We start from the raw sequence: 23398 nt of genomic DNA, 5'->3' as shown, positions 1-23398 counted from the left end.
TTTCTCCAATACTTTAAATAAAAAGTCCCACTTCAATCAATCAAATACCTTTTCTGCATCCAAGACAACTGCTATACTTAAAGCACCTCTTTTGGGCAAAATGAATTATACTAAGCGATCTGGTTACATTGTCCTCTGATTGCCTTTTCTTAACAGATCCTGTTGGGACTTTATTTATCAATTTTTCCAAAATATTTGCCAATCTGTTTGCCAAAGATTTGACTGGTACTTTATAGTCTGTTATTCAGCAAGAAAATAAGCCTAAAATGATGGTTTCAATGGATCTCGATCTTTTTTGGGGAATTACCATTATTATTGCTATTGAGAAAAAAATAGCAAGTTATGTGATCCAACCGCTTGATTTAGCACCTCCATAAAAAGAGGAATAAACAAATCTTTATAAAATTCCATTGGAAAACCATCCTCACCAGGAGATCAATAAACATGCAATGCCTCTCGTATTTCCAGTTGAGTAAAAGATGCATTGAGTTCCATCTGCTCAACAAAACTTAAATTTGGGCAAACCAATTGTGACAAATAATCATTTAATTTATTCCTAACTTTTTGAGATTCTAATTTGTTTAATTTGGAATAGAATGATTTGAAAGTCTCAATAGTTTCCTGTGGCTTATAAGAAGTTCTATTAGCTTCTATTTCAATTGTCAAGATAAGACCTTATGAGCTTTTTCCCCAAGCTCATAGCACTTTTGTTCTCATTATTGCTTTCTCTATCTTTTAAGTTTGTAATATATTATACTCAAGCCTTTTATTAATAAGAACTCTTTGCTTCTGTTCTGAACTCAACTGCAGATCCTTCCCTGATGATATATAGAAACATGTCCCATGTAGTAAATTTATTGGCAATAGTTAGTCTAACAGAAGATTGCAATATGTATTCTAATAAAGTCACAAAATTCAGATCTTCTGAACAATAATGGATAGAAATGCCATCTATATACCATGTCCTGCTTTCAGACATAATAAATGATAATAATAGAGTTAAATGCTCTGACAGGACTTTCATCTGATACTCAATTTCCACAATTCTGTTCTGTGAATGCCTTGTTAGTAAAAATAAATCTATCCTGGAGTACATGTCTATTAGAGTGAAAAGAGTAGTGTCTTTGTCTTGGCTGTAATTTCCTCCAGACACCCATTAAATTCAGCTCTCTCATTGAAACTAAGGTGGCTCTAGCCATCATTGTCCTGGCTACTGCTCTTGTTGATTTTTCCAAAATGGGATCCAGACAAGAATTTAAATCCCCTGCCACTATTATATTTTGATGTGCATCTGCCAATTGAGAAAAAAAGGTTTCTTTTATAAACCTTTCATAATCTACATTTGGGATGTATAAATTTAACAGGGTCCAAGATTCAGAATATATCTTACAAAGAACCTTCACATACCTACCTTCCGGATCAGTTACAACATCATGTATTCCAACTGGAAGATCCTTTTTTATTAAGATCACCACTCCTTTGCATTAGAATTAAATGATGATTCTAGAACCTGGCCCACCCAGTCCTTTGGTTTTCACAGGGTTATTTAAACTATTAAGGCTAATACTAACAGACTTTACCACATTTAACATTCACACAGATTATTGCAATAATGAATCTGTTGTCCTTTGTCCCATCTATCCCCAGTCCCTCTCTCAGAGATCCAAATTTACTTTTCTTCTACCACTGGACTCAACCCTGCCGACATTTCCAATATAAAAAGATCAAATAGAAATATATATAGATATAGAAAGATATGTTAATATCTATAAAGAAAATCAAAACAAAACTTAAATTCCACCTACAAGTGTTCAGAGATAACCTCAAAACACCACCCAACTTATTATTATGAGCTGTGTCTAATATACAAATACACATATGGTGTGAGGCAGACATCCTTGATACACATTTTGATTTACAATTTTCTCAGAAAGGTTTAATATCTTATTTATAACAATTTGCTTGATTTGAGGATAGCCTCGTAACTTAAAACCAAGAACGATTGGGAATATGATTTGAATCTTTCATTCTCAGATGAGATTTGGGACTCTATTTGTAATTTGATTAATACGACCTCCCTTTGTGTATGGCACTGTGGCAATTTAAAGTTGTCCATAGAGTACATGCGCCTAATGTTAAATTGTCTTGTTTTTATTCAGACATAAATCCTCTATGTGACAAATGTTTAATTGCTGATACTTCTTTGGTTCACATCTTCTGGACATGCCCTAGTTTAGAAACAAATTGGAAAGATATCTTTCAAACATGATCAGTGATTCTTAAGTTCCAATTTGAACCTTACCCTTTAAATGCTCTGGATCATTTCAAGATGATGTTTTACTGACTCCAACTCAAAACTGAATTTTATCTTTTACTTCATTGACAGCCAGACGTGCAATTTTGATTAAATGGAAAGACATACACACAATGGTTAAATTATATTATGTCTTGTTTAAGTTTAGAAAAAAAGTAGATATGCCATTAAAGATTCAAATATTAATTCCCAAAAGATGTGGGGCCCATTTATAGACTATTATCATAAACTAAAGATTTAGAGTTGTTCTCAAGCATTGAGCCATGCTGTCCATCTCCAGGTTGTTGTCACTTGCTTTTAACCTTGCTCTTAGGGGTAGGGGTTTTGATTTACAAGTTTTTAAAAAAAATTATTTTAGGTTTTGAAATACAATATATAACTACTGTTCAATTTCTCATTACGTAAACATCAATAAAATATTTTTTTAAATAAAGAAAGAAGATGGTCTGAAAGTGAGTGGAAGTAGTTTGGGATGATTGCTCGATTGCCAAGAGCAAGCATGCTGGTGGAATGTGATCAGAGATGTTTCCAACCTGAAATATGAAAGAAGATTCCTGATTCTTTGAGCTCCGATCATTCTTTTGTAATGTTTTCTCAATAATTCTGGTGATGAGAACACACATGAATGGTTGTGCTGGCCCAAGGGCCCTTTTAAATATTAATATTCCAGAGTCTAGATAGTATCAAACTGAGCTTGCTAACTCACAGTGTATGAACTTCCAGGGCGATATTTCAGTGTCCTTGATTTGTTGTTCAACAAATATGTATGCGGTGTATTTAGGCCATGCGAGCTCATCGGCCGGAAGGACCTGTATCCATTCTGAATCTCTAAATTAATTTAAAAAAATAATTAAACAACATTGTCAGCCTTCTCCAGATGCCTGTGCATTGAATTTCATAGCTGAATTCAATGTGACAGAATTTGGGTGTGACCTCAGCAATTGGTGACATGGCATCTTTGCTGCACATTGCAGCTGTCTTGGCTACAACTGACTTGTGTATGGATATTCAAAATTTCTTGGCCTCTAAAGTTACTCTTTGTCGAAGGAAAACAGTAGCAGGCATCAGCTGGTGTCTGGTCAAGTTTTGCCTTTAACTTCATCCATCTTTCGGTCCCATAGTCGAAGATGCTACCATTGATAAACATACATGAGGTTAGTTGATTGGCTTTCATGGACATTTAAGGAAGAGGTTAACCCACTCACCTCATCTGAAACAGGATGGTGGCAAACGCATCAACTCCATCATCTCTATCCATGTGTTTGGCCTGGATGCTGAAGAGGCTGGTAATGTCCATGGAGTTCTCTGTTTTTAATTATACTCCAGCTGTGTACTTAATTATCCAAAATTATTCAGGTCTAGATGTGATTGTACTGCAAAACTTCATTGTGTTGTTTTGTGACATTGCTCAGACCGTTCCATTGTTTGCAGCAGATTTTTGTTAGCATTTCTGTGTGGCGGTTGCCCAGTACAAAGTCCAGGGTTCATGGTAATGGTGGATTGACCAGTCTGCTACATCATGAGGTTAAAAACTGAGATGGAACACAATTCTGCTCCTGCAATTATTGCCTGGTGCTTCATTGTCCCGATTACCCAATGAACCTATCAAGAGCACAGATATTTGGTTAAAACTTTGGTTTGGCCACAGTTATAAGACTGTATCCTATTCCTGTCACCAGGAAGGATGTAAAGATCTCAAGGAAGGTGTGGGAATAATTTATCAGAATGAAAAGACGGGTAAAGAAAGGAGGTTCCAGGAGCAAAGATGAAGCAGAGATTTGCAAGAGGTTTACAAGATCTTGATGGAAATTAAATAGAAGAAATAGGGAATGGACATTTACATTCGTAGTGCTTTAAGATCAAAAGTATACAGATCTGTGATGGAAATTTATTTTCTCAAAATGAATACATCTTGAATTCACTATCTGCCAGGATGGAGGAAACAGAATAAATCAATGGCAACAAACTGGATCTCTGACATTTGAAGATGGGCTCCTTTAAGGAGACAACTAATTTAGCAGATAAAAGAGTCACACTACAGAGTGAATCACCCATCTCCATCAGATTCTTGTTTAGTTTTCTACACCTTGATTTCTCGTGTGTTGGTCTGGCAGATACGAAGCTTTGGGGTTACAAGTGGGTGAGTTTTGTTGAAAGTGCAAGCAAATGTCCTCCCCTCCCGTCCCTCCTATTGCATTACATGTTGTTTGAGGGGAAGAATTGTGAGATGATCATATCATTCACTCATCCATTCCTTAACTGCTTTACTAACCACCAATTAATTCATTCAGTTACCTCCATCAACCTGACTCAACACAGCAGCAGCAGAAAAATTGCTGCAAGGGAATCAATGTTGAAGCTCTCTTGAATCCCACAAAGGCAGCTGTTCTAAGAAAGTGCCCGATAGAAAATGTGTACGCTCATCCTTTTGAGGTCTGCCATAATATGTACCTGTGAAGAAAATATCGGCTTCTCAATGAAAAAATAGCAAAACTGATATGAAGAGAATAACAATGAGGTCGAGGAATTATTCATTCACCAGCTCAAGGCATTCCTGAATTTGAAGCTTTACTTTCCATAAAAGGAAAAAAAAAGTACTGCAGGCACCTGATTGCAAAGGTCCAACAATAAACTCACAACCTAAAGAACAGTTGGTGGGTGAAGAGAACACAAAGACTCAACAGCTTGGCCACAGAAATTATGTTATACTTTGATAACTCAAAGCAGGGAGGAATTTCACAGCAAATGGGAGAGCCCTGGAGAATATTGAGGATGTGGGTTCAATAGCAAGACTTAAATTACATTAAAACAGGTGTATGAATAGGTATAGGGACTAGCTGATATGGACAAGTTAGGCAGAAGGGACTGTTTCTGCACTTTTATAACTCTGTGATCCTATTGCCATGATTGTTACCATGTAGAAGAAAGACAAGTCTGATTGTTGTAATTACAGATTGTCTTCCAACTGACTGCCACATAACAAGTGGTCACTGTGGATTCATGTGGGCATTTGTTTCTGCTTTCTGTGGCTGCCATGCATCTGAGCAGCCATAAAAAATACAGGTGTGATTATGGCAAGCAGCTGCCATTCTTAATCAGGGAAGTATAAATGCTGCAAATGATGGCATCCTGAGCAAACAAAGAATTGTTGGATGCAATCAGCAGGCCAGCCACCATCCATGGGTAAAAATGGTCAGTCAATGTTTTGAGTCAAAACCCTTTATCCTCATTAATCCAAATGATTTGTTGCAGGTCAGTTTCACCAATTTCATGATTTGTAAGATGCCCCAAGATGCTTATAATCACATTGATTTAGCACATTGTTCATAGACGAAGTTCAGTTTTTTTAAACTTGCACAATATTGCTAAATGATTTGAAATGGAATGTGAAGAATGCTTGTATTTACTCCTAAGTTTACTTGAATAGACTTTTCAAGTGAACAAAGCTATAGGAATTACATCTTTAAGGTAAATAGCCATCTTGGAAGTTTTTATTTTTTTACAGATTGAATTATATATTAAGAACATACAATTATCCCTTTGAGATGCTCCTTTAAGATAGAAAATGACGAAAGCTGCAGAAGCTGAATCTTGAGCAAGCAAAGAATTGCTAGAGGAGCACAATGGGTTAGACAGCATGAATGGGTAGAAATGGCCTTTCAATGATTCAGATGTGAACTCGTTATCAAGACTAATCTAAAACACAGAACAATACAGCACAGTACAGGCCCTTTGGCTCTCGATGTTGTTCTGATCCATATATTCCCTCCAAAATAGTACTAAGCCCTCTTTCTTTCATCCATGTGCCTGTTTCAGAATCTCTTAAATACCCCCACTGTTTCAGTCTCCACCACCATCCCCGCAAGGGCACCCACAACTCATTTTTATTTAAAAAAAATTCATCCCTGATGCTCCCCCTAAACTTCCCTCTCTTAACTTTGTACATATATACTCTGATGTTTGCTGATCCTGCTCTGCGAAACAGGCGCTGGCTGTCCATCCTGTCTATGCCTCTCAAAATCTTGTAGACCTCTATCAAGTCTCCTCTCATCCTTCTACGCTCCAAAGAGAAAAGTCCCAGCTCTGCTAACCTTGCCTCATAAGACTTGTTCCAATCCAGGCAACATCCTGGTAAATATAGATAATATAAATCCTCCAGCAATTGTTTCTTTCATGAACATCAGGGCTACTGTTTGGAAGAGATTCAAAGCAATCTGCAGATTTGTGATGTTGCTGCCTGGAGATAAATGGGTAATCAATGTGCTTTAATCATCCTTCTTAGAATTGGAATGTGGTGGATAATTTTACTCAAATTAAAGATTTGACCACACAGTCACAGACAACACTGGAGAAGTTGCTCTTTGATAGAAAATAGAGATCAGACTCAGTGAGGGCCATTGTTTCTTCAGGAACTTTTCTAACAGGGAAACACAACACAAAAGCTGCAGTTGCTGGAATCTTGATCAGACGAAGAATTGGTGGAGAAACTCAGCAGGTCAGGCTCCATCCATGGGTAGAAATTGTCAACCAACATTTCAGGTCTGAACCCTTCATAAAGACCAAGATAAGAGGGTCATATTACATTTATAACAAGGGGAAGATATTGAGGGATGGCCCCCGTTGCGATAGGGGAATGGAAAATGTGTGAGAAGTAATGAGACAGCTCGTGGGAGAAACCATTAGGAAAGGAATGGAGAAGAAAAGTAGGAAAAATTAATGCTGGGGAAGGTAAAGAGATAGAAGCAGTTTTTAAAAAGGTTTGATGTCTGCCCATCTAAATTCCAAATGGTCATGTTTCCACTTCATTTATCTTTGTCCAATGCAAACTTTAAATTCAAATGACTGAAAATCATGAAACAATTCAAGTGATGCACTTTTCTACATTTATGTGTGGCATATTGCCACTTGACCTGTTGAAATGTTCATGTTTTGTTATTTAGCCATGAAATACTCCTAAACAATTGATCTTTATCAATCGATTAGTTACATTTCAATTCCCTACACTATCAATATTCACAGCTTTTCACATGAGGGAGATTTCTCAAAATGGATGGAACATGTTTATATTTCCACTACAGCATCGGACTTGTCAGCCACAAACGAGCCTGCAGCTGACGTGGACATTTACCCCCTCCATAAATCTTCGTCCGCGAAGCCAAGCCAAAGAAAGAAAAAACAGCTCCTATATTTAATCAGAAACATGGATGTAGAAGGATGTTCTCCAGGGACACTTACTGGCTTGTTTTCTTGTCTGTCCTGCTGGATGCTGATGGGATTTTGAATACTCAAATAATTAATGAGAAACTGATGTGAAATGGTGAGATCAGGATAACATGAACCTTTGAGTTAAATTGCAGTGGATCCATTTTATTAGCTTTTATTAAAATGTGCATTTCAAACAGAATTAAAACTTTTCAAACAAAATACCACAACATACCTGATGAAGGGCTCGGAGTGAAACATTAATAAACTTTCACTTTCTGTGGATGCTGCGTGACATACTGAATTTCTCAAGCACCTTTGTGGATTGCGTTTGACCCTGGAATCAGCAGATTTTCTTATTTAATGCCACTAGATCACAGTGTGCTCACCACTACCTACTCAATACCCATACATCTGTTTGCTACACATCAAGGGCTGAACAGGCTGGTCCTCCATACCCAGGAGAGATGCTGCAAGGCAGTGAAGGTTTCGAGAAGTGAATTGGCCTCACCATCCAGTTAACAATTTGCTTTGAAAGGCCTCTCATTTAAGCCAAAGGACGGTGATGGTGACAGTCAAAGTGAATGCTTGTTGGGGTAAATATGAGTGGAAAACATTGATGATTCTGAGAGGTATTGGCTTATAGGAAGCTGGTGAAAACCTGTTAATAGGAGCAAAACTTTCTGAGGTGGATGACTTAGAACAAAAGGGGGAGAAAATGAAACAAAGTTGGGTCTGTGAGGTGGAGAACATTGCACATGCTACAGATCAGGAATTAATTGTATGGGTTGATTCTTCTTTCTTTGACTTGGCTTCGTGGACGAAGATTTATGGAGGGGTAATGTCCACGTCAGCTGCAGACTCGTTTGTGGCTGACAAGTCCGATGCGGGACAGGCAGACACGGTTGCAGCGGTTGCAAGGGAAAATTGGTGGGTTGGGGTTGGGTGTTGGGTTTTTCCTCCTTTGTCTTTTGTCAGTGAGGTAGTATTAAAACCAATTCTGCCAATAATCAGGAATGACTATCTGCTCTTCAAGATATGAGAGTCAAGATTCCTTTATATGTTCATAAATACGCAACATTTGTCAACTTTTGCTTGTCATTCAGGGGCACAGAGAGACACCACAGCTCCCTGTCCATTCCAGTTGTGAACCCAAGCTCCTAGTCCAAACCTCCGATATGATTCAGGAAGCTAATAACATCTGGAAAAGTTAAAACAGCAACAGAAATGAAACTAAAGCAGAAGGTACCAGAAATGATAGAAATCTGCAATGTTAATAAAGCCACCATATCAGTTAAAAAAAATTATCCCAGTACGACAGAGAAGATTTCAGTCAACTACAAAAATCCCCACTACAAAAATAATTTATGATATCTCTATTATAGACAACCTGACACTATCTTAATGATTTTGTTTTTGTTCTAATTGATCTCTCATCCTGTATCCTTGAGCCAGTTGTGAATCCTTTAGCCTGTCCATCTATGGTCACTTGCACTGGTCCTCTGATCCTCTAGAGCGGGGAAACTCTTGTGATCTGCTGTCAAGCATGGGTACCACATTCGCGGGCACAGATGTCTGTAGCTCTGCCGATATTTAAAAGAAAAACTTTGCCAGCCTCTTTAACTATTTAAAATCTGCATGGGGCCATTGGCATAACAACCAGGCAGTATCACATTTTCCAAATGACTCAGCAGCTGGAAAAGTGAGCTTGAAGTCCAACATATTGATATCGGGTAGAAATCCTTACCAAATGGTACTATGGACAGCTGAGTAAGGGTGGTGCTTGTGAAGTAATCATTGTCCAAGCTTGGTCATGCATGATATTTGGAACCACAATGACTTTCTTGAGTACTCAAATGCATTCATTGAAGCTCTTGTGGAACTGCATCTGACTGATGAGTATTTTATTCTTGGCATTGATCTCCATGGCTCAATAATCTGATAGTCATCTAGTTTTGTGTCTAGAGGACCACTAGGTCCTTGTTGGTAAAGGTTATCCTTACCACCTTCATTTGGTTGAGAAAGGCCTCCTGTACCCCCTCTAATTTGTGTGGAGCCCAATTTCCCTCTCATTATATCAATTTTCAGTGAAGTGCTATGTTGAATGGTGATTTGAGTATATGATGTTCAGTGAATTCACTGAATCATCAAGAAAGTCTACCTTTCTGTTAGTAGTCTGTTAAAATTGTTTATAACAGTGTAAATGCTTCCGGATCCTTCTAAATTCTTTTTTCCTCCATCATTGACAAATTGTGGAACTCTTCTGTTCATAATCGATTGGTGGCTCTCGGAGAATTTTTGCTTTCCTTGTTGATGTCTAATGCTGTCGATCATGAGGTTTATCGAGCTGGCTCTCATATCACTGGTACAAGGCAAAATAAGATCAATCTGATCGTCCAGTGATGATATTGAATGGTGGTGCAGTGCCATCAGCATTTAATGTTGTTCAGCATGAAAATATTGTGCAACAGTATTTCTTTGGCACTGACATGATTTCCGTTGATAGTGATGAGAGATGAGCTGGACAGTTTTCAGATTTAATGATGTTTAAGTCGATGTCTATGTTTGTGTTCCAATAATTATAATAATTTTTAAATATTTCAATTTTCTTATGAATAGTGGTGCATTTTCAGTTATCAGAAAATATTTTGTTTATTTGACAGTCTTGACAGTTGTTGAATGATGGAGGAAAAGCTTGGCTCACGATCAAAAGCTAATAGAAACTGCATTAATTGTGTAGCTGGGACACCTCCTATGAATGCTGTCTTCCTCCCTTCACTTCCAAACACATCCACCAACCACATCCACTCACTGCTCCTTTTCTAACATAAACTAGCATTGATGCACAAACCATTTTGCACGCACTGGGATTACCTTTTTTCATAGGTTAGAAGGAAGCTGTGATGACTTACTGCTAATTTAAAAAAAAAAAAAAAAAAAATTCTTGACTATAATTTTTAAGTGTACTCAGGAATGCAGGTGAACATATATTCCCTATTAAAGGTGATAAAATCACTCCTCAGGTAAACAGTGTAGTGAATTCACATGCTGTGTTATGTATGAAAATTATTTTAATAGACCTTGACAGGGTGATAGCATATGGAAACCAGTACATCAATTTGATATCAGAATAGTGTATGCAGTTCACTAGAGGGAAAACAAAATCATGGTCCTGTGAAGAAAATGTGATTTTGCAGTCTTGTAAACAACAGGAGTTGTAAATGGAATTTAATGCTGTACGACATAAAAGACTGAAGTAGTTTTGTCTGAGATGAAGTTTTTCTTCATTTTCGTTGTGAACAAGTCAAGTCAGTCTACATCAAGTATCATCTTTAAACAAGTAACATCGTATCATGTTTTTTTTCAAAGATTGAATAAATTTGGATTGGGTGAAAGCACAAAATGGATATCAGTGAACGGCCAGTTCCTCCCCATTTAGATGATTGAAAAAGACAGCCTGACTGTAGTTAGGTCAATACTATCCAGTTTATGGCTCTACATGGACCAGATTTGTACCCCAACATATCACGTAGAATGCTTAAGGAAGAAATCATATTGCAATGCCGTGAGCAGATGAGTCTGAACACCACAATCGCTCAATTTGAAAAATGAACTTCCAATAATTACCTTCTCATTGAAGATTCTTATAGTTTTGTTCACAATATTATTAGATCCAGAATTTATTGTCATGAACAGGTTAGGAAATTTGGTGTTTTGCGGCTGCGTCATATTGCAAACATTCATATTCTAACCGTCTTGCAACATTACTATAAAAAATTAAAATAATATTGTGTAAAATATAGGCAGTGTCTTTGGTTCATTGATCATTCAGGAATCTGATGGCAGCGGGGAAGAAGCTGTCATTGTGTAGCTGAGAGCTCATCTTTAGGCTCCTGTATTTTTGTCCCAATGATAGCAGAGTGAAGAGGAAATGACGTGGGTGGTGGGGGTCTTTAAGAATACAAGCCACTACCTCATATCCTCGGTGGAATGAAGTCTGGTGTCTGTGATGTTGCAGGCCAAGTTAACAACCCATTGGAGTTTAGTCTTGTCCTGAGAGTTGGTGCCTCCATACCAGGCAGTGATGCAACCAGCCAGAATGCTCTCCATTGTACACCTGTAGAAGTTTACGAGAGTCTTCGGTGTCGTACCCAACCTCCTCAGGCACTTCACAAATAATAGCTGCTGCCAAGCCTTTTTTGTGATTGCATTAACATGGAGGCTCCAGAACAGATGTTTGGAGATGTTCACACCCAGGAATTTGATGAATTTGTTCCCCTGACTTCCTCCTGAAGTCCATAACAATTCCCTTAGTTTTGCTGACATTGAGCGCAAGGTAGTTGTGGTTACACCATTCATTGAGCTGACCTATCTCCCTCCTGTATGCTTCCTCATTGACGTTTGTGATTCTGCCAACAATTGTGGTGTCATCAGTAAACTTGTCGATGGCATTGGAATTGTGCCTGGCCACACAGACATGGAGGATGTATAACAAGTAGAGCAGTGGGCTAAGTACATATCCTTGGGGTGCGTCTGTCTTGATGATCATTGAGGAGGAGACATTGTTTCGTATTTGTACTAAATGTGGTCTTCCAATGAGAAGGCCAAGGATCCAGTTGCAGGGGGATACAGAGGCCTAGAGTTTGTAGCTTCTTTACTGGCACTGAGGGGATAATAGTGTTGAATTTGAGCTGTAGTCAATGAAGAGCAGCATATGTATGAATTGTTTTCAAGGTGATCCAGAGCTGAGGGGAGAGCCAGATATATTGCATCGGCTGTGGACCAATTGTGATGATTGGTGAATTGCAATGGGTCCGTATCTTTGCTTCTGTACTTGTTAATTCTGGTCATGACAAACTTCTCAAAGCATTTCTTCACAGTAGTTAGTGCTACGGGTTTGTAGTCATTGAAGCAGTCCACACTACTCTTCTTGAGTACAGGGACGATTGATGCCCTTTTGAAGCAGGTGGGAACATCTGACTGCAACAATGAGAGGTTGAAAATATTGTGAACGCTCCAGGTATTTGGTTGACACAGATTTTCTGTACCCTGCCAGGTAAGCCATCAGTGTCTGATGCTTTGCGAGGGTTCACCCTCTTGAATGATGTTCTGATGTTGCCCTCAGAGACAGATATCACAGGGTCATCAGCCTTTTTGAGTAAAATAGTAGGCATTGTGTAGAGTGAATAAAAGCTCTCACGACTAGAGGGAGAATGAATGCTTTTATTAGCTCCAACTAAGGGTAGAGTTAAACAGTAGTCCTCAGAAGGATTCTGAGTTTAGGCAGAAAACCAGGGTTACCTGCAGGCAGATGGGGGCAGAGCAAGTGAATCCCAGTTCACTGTTTGGTTCTTCTTCTCAAATACAAATTAACAAGTGATTTGTTCAATGTGTCTTAATGTTATCACTCTGACATTTAAAAAAAAAAAAAATTCTATTCAAAGTTGGAAATATTGAATCTAAAGATATTCTGGCTTTCAATCAGAAATATATGCAGAAGACACAAAGATGCAGACAATCAGTGGCTGAATCTTAAAGGGTCTGAAATTAATTTAGAATCAGAATTTGTCATAAACATATCATGAAATTTTGTTTTGCTCCACCATTATTACTACAAATTACATTTAAAAATTAAATAAGTTAGGGCAAAAGAAGATAAAGTGAGGTTGTGTCTATGGTTCATTGTGCATTCAGAAATATGATGGCTGAGGGGAAGAAGCCATTTTTGTACCAATGGGTGTTTGTCTTCAGCTTCCCGCACCTTGTCCCTGATGATAGCAGTGTGACAAGGACATGGCCTGGGTGCTGATGATCCTGGCATCTTTAGGCTGCTTTCTAAAGATGGAGTGATGACTGATGCCCATGATGTCACTGGCCAAGTTCACAACTCTCTGAATTATTTTCCTGTCCTTCCTCCAAGTTTACAGATAAACCCTCACTAATATACTTAATAATATACTAATAAAGATAAAGATTTTTTACTAAGGAGGAATAAGGCGACCCCCCCCTCCCACCACCAATGGCAAGTTATATTAACCAGCTCAACATCCTTTGTGACACCACTTTATTCAAACACAACTTTATTCGAACAACTGCTACAAACAAAGCACAACCAAGGACCTCTGCTGGCTGAATATTTTCTCCTCACCAAAGGTTAATAGGTTACTTCAGAGAACATTTGGTTTTATAATTTTGTACCTTTATTTAAATTTTACTTAATCTTGTTGATTCTAATTTATTTTGTCTGTGGCTTGAATTGCAGATAACGGAGGTTTGACTGTAGTTCCATTTACCTGCAGTTGATTTGCATCCCTCTGGAGTTTCACAATTAATGTACCTGTCAAAATGACTTTTGAACATTTTCTCCTACTTCCATCACTTCCTCTGCTAGCTGATTCCATATATCCATAACACTCTGCATGAAGAAGGTGCCCCTTAGGTCCCTTTTAAATAGTTCCCTCTCACCTTGAATCTATCACCTCGGGTTTTAGTCAAGTTTATTGTTATCTGATTGGACAAGTACAACCCAATGAAACTACGTTCTCCAGTCCTTGGTGCACAAAAAAAAGCAGACATTTCAGACATATAGACAAACAATACATATGCAGGACAAGTATTTCACCTATACAAATAAATATTGTTTTGAGCCTATGAGAGTCTTCGATGGTTCATGTGAGCTGTTCCTTTTGTCGTTCATCATTCTAAGTGACCGTGGGGAAAAAACTGTTTCTCATCCTGTTGGTGCTGGTTCTGATAAGGAGCTGTGTGCAGGGTGGAATGGGTCCGCGATTATTTTGTGCGCCCTCTTTAGACAACAATCCTGAAGGATCACATTGATTGGGAGGGGGTGAGAGAGACCTCATCCTGGAAAAAAGACTATCACAATTTAGCTTAGCTTTGTCACTTATGATTTCAAGAGTCTCCCTTTGGGCTCCTCTACTCCAGGGAGAAAAGTCCCAGCATATACAGCCACTCATTATAATGGAATCCTACCAGCCCCAATGACATTTATGTGCGCAACTTAAAATGGGGTCCATAAGATGCAAGATTAAAAATAGCCTATTCAGCCAATCGAGTCTGCCCTGCCTTTTAATTATGAGCTGATCCATTTTCACACTCACCCCTACTGCCTGACCTTTTCCCCATAATCTGTGATGCTGTGTTTAAGAACCTCTCAATCTCTTCCTTAAACACACCCAATGAACTGGCCTCCACCACAAACTGTGGCAACAAACTCCACTGTTTTACCACCGTCTGCAGAAATCTCTCAACCTCTCCATTCTAAGTGGACACCTTTCAATCTTGAAGTTGTGCTCTTTTGTCCTAGACTCTTCCACCATGGGAAACAGCCTTTCTACATCTACTCTGTCCATGCCTTTCAACATCAAAATGTTTCAATGAGATCCCCCTCATTCTCCTAAATTCCAAGAGCTAATAAACACTCCTTAAAACAATAATCCTTCCATTTGCAGAATCATCCAAGTGAACCTACTCTGAGCCTTCTCCAATATCAACACATCTTTTGATAAATGCGGATCTTAAATCTGCACACACTCATACCTGTTCTTCTATTCTATTTCTCTTGAAATGAATGCCAACTTTGCATTTGCCTTCTTCAGAACTGACTCAGGCTCGCCCTCACAAGGAATCCCAAGTCCCTTTGCTTCTGGATATTTTCAATTTTCTCCCCACTTAGAAAATAGTCTGCCTGTTTATTATTTCTAACAAAATGTGTGGCAGTACCTTTTCAACATTGCGTTTAATTTGCCATTTCTTTTTCCATTCTCCTTATCTGTCTAAGTCCTTCTGCATCTTTCCTGTTTCCTCAGCACTACCTGCTCCTCCACCTACCTTCATATCAGCTGGCAATCTGGCCACAAAGCCATTCATTCCATATTCCAAATCATAAATATACAATATAAAAAGCTGCCTCAACATTGAACCCTGTGGAACACCATGAGCAACTGACAGACAACCAGAATATGATCAATGTTTTGAACTCTCTGCTTCCTATTTTCAGATTTATTGTCAGACTAAATACAAGATATCGCATACAATGTTGAAATTCTATTTTCCCTGCGGGCATGGCAGAATTACCTCTAATCAGTAGTTCACAAAATAAATTGTACATAGCATGAAACATGTAAACAAAAGAAGAACTGTAAAGAGGTAATGAATGTAAATAAACTGCAATACAGAGAGAACAAAAAGCAATCAATAAACTGCACAAATAAGACTCCTTAAATGAGTATCTGATTGACTTTGTTGTTGACGAGCCTGATGGTGGAGGAGTCTGATGGTGGAGGGTAGCAGCTATTTCGGAACCTGGTGGTGCAAGTCTTGTGGCCCCTAGGCCTCTTTCCTGATGGCAGCAGTGAGAATAGGGCATGTGCTGGGTGGGTCTTGATGATTGCTCCTGCTCTCCAACAGCAACATTCCCTGGAGATGTTTTCAATAGTAGAGGGTTTTGCCTGATTTATCCTGGGCTGAGTCCACTACCTTTTGGAGGGCTTTATGCTCAGGGATATTATTGTTTCAATACCAGACTGTGATGCAGCTGGTCAACACACTTTCTACTACACCTCTGTAGAAATTTTCCAGGGTTTCTGATGTCATACCAAACCTTTGCAAACTCCTGAGGAAATAGAGCCACTGATGTGGCTCATGATGCCATTGGCATAATGGGTCGAGGAAAGATCCTCCGAGATGGTGACTCCCAAGAACTTGAATTTGTGCACCCTCTCCAATTGGATTGTATATCTCTGGCTTTCCTTTCCTGAAGTGAACAATCAGCTCTTTAGTTTTACTGACATTGAGTGCAAGGTTGTTGCTACACCATTCAGCCAAGTTTTTAATCTTTATCCTGTAAGATGACTTATCCCCTTTCTTTATATAACCCACTCTCGGTGCTAGTATATTTCCTGTCATGCCATGTACACTGACCTTGTTAAGTAGCCTTATGAATGACGCTTGTCAAAAGGCCTTCTAAAAATACAAGTACACATCATCCATTGCATCTCCTTTATCACACATCCCTAAGATGAACACATTTCTAATAAATTGGCCACTAACTTGTTCCTTGTTTGTGTGAGTGGTGGAAAATTTGTGAAACTTGATGGGTATATGGAAAAAAAATATACGGATGAGAGTCGGGTTTCTTGATGATGGGCACAGGTTTGGTGGAGTTGAAAAAGCCAAATGGCCTATTTCTGAGGTTTTAAGTATGTGCAGTTATATGGAATAAAGAGCTTGTAATCTTTAACTGTTATACACAGCTTGTGGTTTATGTCAGTATTTTTGATTACCATTTATTATCAATTTTTTGTTCAATGTGGACAATGATGGAATTACATTAAAAGCAATCTTATAAAATACTTTTAATTCTTGTTGTGCATCTCTCAAATAATAATGTATTTTAGCAGATTTTCTCATATTTTACATATCTGTTTCCATTGTATTCAGTTGTTGCTGGTGCTAAACTTGTTGAGTGATTTAGAAGTGGTCTCTTTCATCAGTCCACAGATGGACAGTTATTGTTCTTGCATGTATCATTCATCTTTAATCTTGTAATCTTTCTACTGAGGCCACATATTTTATATTTGTTCATGCTAATGTTTATTATCCTTTGATTCTCTTTAAAGGATTTGTTCATATTTTTATTCATAATCAGTAATGTGTTTAAAATTTCATATTCATGGCATGGAAATTCCTGACAGCAAAGATGATATACTTTCAATAAGTATTATCCATTATTCAAAACTATCTTAGCTTTTGTGAAGGACATTAGTTATATGAATTTGTTCCAGCATCTCGAGTATCTATGTAATTGTGTCTTTGGTAAAATTAGAGCAGGTTATATACATACACACATTTCAAAACAGATCTCATTTGAAATACTGAAGAATTCATATTCAGTAACATTAAAGAAGCTATGGAGCAGGCTATGCACATTTCACAAGCAGCTGCTAATTGAAATGATGCCATCAAATGAATCGACTGGAGACAGGTCGTCTGTGTTGAACATTTTTACAAGACTTCTGACCCTACTGCAAATTGCACAGAAAGATCACTCCTGACAAGTTTGTTTACCTAAGACAACAGATGGGAGCAAAAGACTGACTCCTATTGTTTGCTGGAGAAAGTTGGGGGGGGGGGGGGGTTGCAAGTGAGAGAGTCACATAGGCTTTCTAACAGTTGGAAGATGAAGAGAGGGAGAGACTGAACAGTCACAGCTGAAGCAAGCAGGAAAAGCTTGTTGGAACTGAAACAGAAAGCTCCAGAGTGGTTGATGGCTGGAAGTGCTATCTCTCTTGAAATAAGTGGAACAGAAAGAAATGCTGTAATAGCCTGAAAGAAAGAGGTTATCATCTGGAGAACCCTGATGGGACATGTTTCATCAGTAAGACATTGAGGTAACAAATGGTGGTACCTCAGTTGTGGAAATCCTTGAACAATGACTCTCTCTCTGCAAACCCTACAAGAACCTTCCTGAGCGGTAAACATTTACCTTTTCGAGCACCAAAGCCTGGTGAACTTTATACATGTTAAATTCTGTGCACAGCATAAGATTTGCCTGCAACCAGTCAACTTGGAAGAATGAGAAGTGAGATTGAACTGTGAACCAAAGAACTTTTCTTAAATTTGCACACACATTACATACACGTGCGCTTAGAATTAGAAGGGGTTAAGATTAGTTAAGTTAATAGAAAAAAGTTAAAGTTTGATTCTGTTTTCATGTTTAAAGATAATTAAAATAAACTTTTGTTTAAGTTACCATTTGTCATGGTGAATATCTATTGCTGCTGGGTTTTGGGGTCCTTTAGGCTCGCAACCACACACACACACACACACACACACACACACACACACACACACACACACACACACACACACACACACACACACACACACACACACACACACACTATATATATGATACATGCTCTGGCAAATTTGTCCTGCATGCTCTCACTTGCTTCAACTAAAGACTACATTTAGTTGTCTCCAAATAAAAATAGACTAGTCTTTTATATTTTTAGTGCATTGTATGTTTCAACCAGTCAAATTGTATGTCCTGTCATTCACCATGTGGTAAAATAAATTAAGTTGTACTCGTGTAGTTAGATGTACTTCAGTTACTGCTATAATCGTATATCACTGCTCTCTCTGCCTGTCAATTCAAGAAGGTATCATTTATTAGTTTAAAGGAGCTTTCAAATGTAATATGTTGAATTGAGGTGCACAAGAGATTGATTTACACAGGTATCTTAAATGTTGAGAACTATTTCTGGCTATTATGAGTGGATATTTCCAGTACTGATTCCATTGTTGTACGTATGGGCTGCATACAAGTTCTGATTTCCATTAGCCCAAACAGCTGTCTTGTAAGCAAACTCAATCTCTCTAGTCAGACTCTTTGAAACAGATATTGGGCAAGAAAAATGTTAAGGAACCATGATAAAAAAAAAAATTAGGGCCTGAAGTTAGAACTGATCCATTTATGTCCATAAGTCGATAGAGTTTTGCACTCAGATCTTATATTTCAGCTTCTGCCCCTCTTTCATTGGCACTCAGTTACATCCTGAGTGTGTAGTTTAAATGCTCCTTGGGAATGTAGAAAGATGTGAGATGACCATGAAACTGGAGGAGTGTTCCTGCTCCTCCTGGCTTCATTATTTTTCAAGGAAATGCCTAACTGTTAGCTTTAGAACCGTACGGGTAGAGGGGAGCTTGTCACAGAACAATGAGCAGTTGAGGCCCAATGTTTGTATTTTTCATCAGGAGGTATTGGGCATTTCATTGATTTCAAAGAAGGGTTGGCAGTGGAATTTGCATCTACAAGGATTAGTAGAGGGTTATTCTTTATTAAATTATTGCATGTCTTGCCCATTTTACTCTCAAAACAGGCATCATACATATTAATTAATGCATTATGTATTTTTCTTTGTTTTGTCTGATGTGAAATTCACCTCAGTAGATAAACAAACTTATTCCCCTCAACAATGGGAGTTTGACATATGTTGTATGATGTTAAATTGCAATTGTTGTTTTTGGTGCTTTTAGAAAAGCAATTGTGGATAAATTTTAATTTTATTTCTTCATTTTATTGTCTCTACTGAATAACTGCAACTCTATTAATAATTAGTGTGGTTTGACAGAAATGAAAACAACTGGCAAATAACTGGTTTCTGCCATTTGATATTTCATTCCCTAAAATAAGCACCATGATTAAAAAATAATAATTATTTAAACATTTGTTTTTTTTCTCTCAGTATTATAACTATGGAGAGGTATTTATTTGCAATTAAAGCATTGATATGGTGGTGCAAAGTTCAAGGAAGTTTAAGTTTCTGAATGAAATATTACATTTTCAAGTTGACTCAGCATTAATTATGCTCATCATAGGTCAGATAGAGATTAAAACGCCCTACCAATAACAGTTTGCATCCACTGTATGGGATTGTGGGCATGTTTACCTCCATTAGATGCTGCTTGGTCCATTATATCTCTGATATTGCCAGACCAATAAATCACACTCATCTACTTTTCCCTCTGCGTCATTCCTTTCTATGATTAACCATGTCTAATTTTCTCTCAAAATGCCATATGTGGCTCAACCATCCCTGTACATAACCATTGAATGTTCCTGGATCTGTCTCCATGAAGAGGTTTATTCCAAATTGCCTCCTTGCGCATGAAGTTTATCTCAAAGGACCAATATGCCATTTGCTATTTCTGTTTCACCATCTCTGTTCATTCTATTTCTGAAACTAGCAGCTCTTGCAGTCTATTAATGCTAATTAGTCCTGGATCATGAAAGATTTTATATTGCATATTGAAACCCAGAGAAACTAAATTAAGTTTGGTCAATGTCACATCTCATTTTCTATTGTCAATTCAAACTAGACCTTGATGTAAAATTGAAAAAAAAAATTCTAGAAATGTTACCATGCAATGAGCTTAATGTGTACTTATTAGCTACGTACAATTCAAAAGGATTCCCTTGAAGAATATGATGATCTGGTATTGAACGTCTAGTCCACTGTTAGACTTTCAGGTCTCATGTGCATGTGAGATACAAAAATACATGCATGCGCAGTTCTGTCTCACGTTGGGTAATGTATGCCTGTTTGAATTGTTTATTGTCATGTGTACAAGATGTGTGGATGGTGAAGATTGAGCTGGTGGAAGGGGAATTTGGAGTTGCATGATGGCATTGGCTGTGTTCACACTTTCTGTGGGGTTGGTGATCTTGATGCAGGATACATTCTACGGTCCGTCTATGAACATTGGTGAGAGTTATTGAGGAAATGCCAAAATTCCCGAATCTTCTGAACACCATGATTTTCAATGACCTTCACAGCACAAGCTTTGTTGTTAAAGAGAAACTGCCTGAAACCTTCCAGTCTATGGGATGAGTGCTGGGAATCTGTTTCATCTGGACTCAATTTGATATAACATGTATTCATCCTTTGAGCCTCCTGCACCTACCTCACAGTTTATAACCTCCATTGCATCTGTCTTGTCACTAGTTTGACCTTCTCTCCATGCCTGTCCAGGGTAATAAATCTCATGGCCCAGCAGCTGATTACAGTCCTGACAATCATACAACTTCATTCTTTGTCACGATTTGTTTCTCCTTCTACCAATGTCTTTCCTCTCATGTTGATGCTGACACCATACTTTCCACTGTGGAGTGTGACAATCTCCTTCACCTTCAGATCCCATGATTGAGAACAGGATTCATGATTTCTATACATGCTCCATAACGGTAGAGGATAGGAGGGGAGAGATTTTGTGTCTTGTGTGCCACAGAATTACATCACCTCTCATCTCCATCAATCCAATGAGAACTCTAGCTCAGTCAAACTTTCTTCTCCAGATGCATTCTCCAATCCAGGCAACATCCTGGTAAATTTTCTCTTCACTCTCTCCAAAGTTTCCACATCCTTCCTGTAATGTGATAATCAGAACTGAACACAATACTCTGAACTATGGTCTAATTGGAGTTTTATAGATCTGCAAAATTAACTTGCAGGTCTTGAACTCAATTTCTCAAATCATGAAGGCCAACACACCATATACCTTCTTAGCCAACCTATCAGCTTGTGCAGCAACTTTGAGGAATCTATACATTTGGACCTCAAGATCCTTCTGTTTGTCTATAAGTACAATCTTACAAAGTCTATCACTCACTCTTTTCCAGATTAAACTCCCTTTGCCATTTCTTCACCAAAACCCACATCTCATTTAAATTCATTTGTAACCTACGACAACCTTTCACACTATCCACAACACCTCCGAGCTTCATCTGCAAACTTACTGACTCACCCCTCCACTTCATTCAAGTCTTTTACATTTACATGATGCATTCAATGTACAATGAGCCAAGGGTAAATCTCACGGGCTCTCAGGCAGATCAAAGCACATGAAAGCAGTTAAGTCAAGTTTATTGTCATTTGATTGCACATGTACAACCCGTTGAAACAGTGTTCTCCAGTCCTCGGTGGAAAGCACGCAGACAAGCAACCATATATAACACACATACGACAAATGATCCAAATGCAAGAAAAACATTCATATACGCAAATAAATATTGTTTGGTAAATATGAGCGTCTTGGATGGTTAGTGTGATTGGTTCCCTTTTTCATTCAGCAAGATGAAGGAGATGATCGTGGACTTCAGGAGGACCACGAATGACTACCCTCCACGACGCACCAAGAAGATTGCAGTGGAAAGACTGGAGAGCACCAAATTCCTTGGAGTCTACTTAACTAGTGACCTATCGTGGACACATAACATCTCCTCACATGTCAGGAAGACACAACAGTGATTGGTTTTCCTGAGAAGACTGAGGTGATCAAGGCTGCCAGCCATTGTTATGTCAACCTTCTTTTGAAGCTCAATTAAGAGCATCCAGTTGCTGCAGAATAATGATTGGAAGTCAATCCACAGGTCCAGAAGCGTGGCTGAGAGAATCACTGGAGTCTCCCTTCCCCCATTTGATGTGGTCTACCGGGATAATTGTCTGAAGACGGTGTACAAAATCAATGAGACCCCTTCCACTTTGCACACAACACCTTGCAGCTGCTCCTGTAGGAAAAGAGATACAGGAGTATCAGAGCCAGCACCAACAGATTGAGGAACGGCTTCTTGCCACTGGTAGTGAGAATGCTGAATGACCAAAGGAACTGCTCACACTCACTGTCCGAGACTCTCATTTGCACACAACAATATTTATTTGTGTAGATGAAATACTTCTCCTGCATATATATTGTTTTTCTGTATGTATGATATATCTAGTTGTGTCTGTGTGGTTTGCACTGAAAACTGAAGATCACTTGTACAATTAGATGACAATAAACTTGACTTGATTTTCCACTGCCCTTGTGTAGAGGCTGTTAGTCAGCCTGCTGGTGCTGCCTTGGACAATCCTGTATCTCCTCCCCAATGGAAGGAACTAAGAGATGCAGTGTGCAGGATGGAAGGGACCCTTAATGATTTTTGCTCGCCCTTTTCAGACAACAATCCTGGGAGATCATGTCGATGGGGTGAGGAAGACTCCAATGATCCTCTCTGCCACTCTTATGATCCTATGGATTGAGCTCTAATCAATTTCTCTGCAGCAACTGTACACCACTCTGATATAGCTGGTCAGGATGCTCTCAATAGATCTTCTCTGGAAGCTTTACATAATAGTGGCAGGATACGTTTCTAATTTTATTCTTCTCAGGAAGTTTTGTTGCTGTTGTGCCTTCCTAATAAGTAAGGACATTTTGCATAATAGGGTCACTAGTGTAGTGAACTCCAAGGAACTTGCAATGTGGGACTCTCTCCATGACCGAGCTCCTGATGTGCAGTGGTCGATGGTTGTTCCTGGT

The 23398-nt window shown here is 38.5% G+C and overlaps 1 protein-coding gene across 3 annotated transcripts in view; it reads left to right on the top strand.

Annotated features, from left to right (window-relative positions):
* Positions 1–23398, top strand: part of csmd3b (CUB and Sushi multiple domains 3b) — a 927060-nt gene that overhangs the window by 216192 nt on the left and 687470 nt on the right. Inside the window, exon 1 of one of the 3 annotated variants that reach the window (XM_069920537.1) lies at positions 13612–13669. The exons of the other annotated variants lie outside the window; for them this stretch is intronic. The gene's annotated coding sequence lies outside the window, so the exon portion shown is untranslated. Of the gene's footprint in view, positions 1–13611; positions 13670–23398 lie in introns of those variants that run through there. 3 annotated transcript variants of the gene reach the window in all.

This window comes from Narcine bancroftii, chromosome 2 (assembly GCF_036971445.1).
Source record: "Narcine bancroftii isolate sNarBan1 chromosome 2, sNarBan1.hap1, whole genome shotgun sequence".
Lineage (NCBI taxonomy): Eukaryota > Metazoa > Chordata > Chondrichthyes > Torpediniformes > Narcinidae > Narcine > Narcine bancroftii.
The sequence above is the reverse complement of the archived record's forward strand: the minus strand, read 5'-3'. Positions and strand labels throughout refer to the sequence as shown.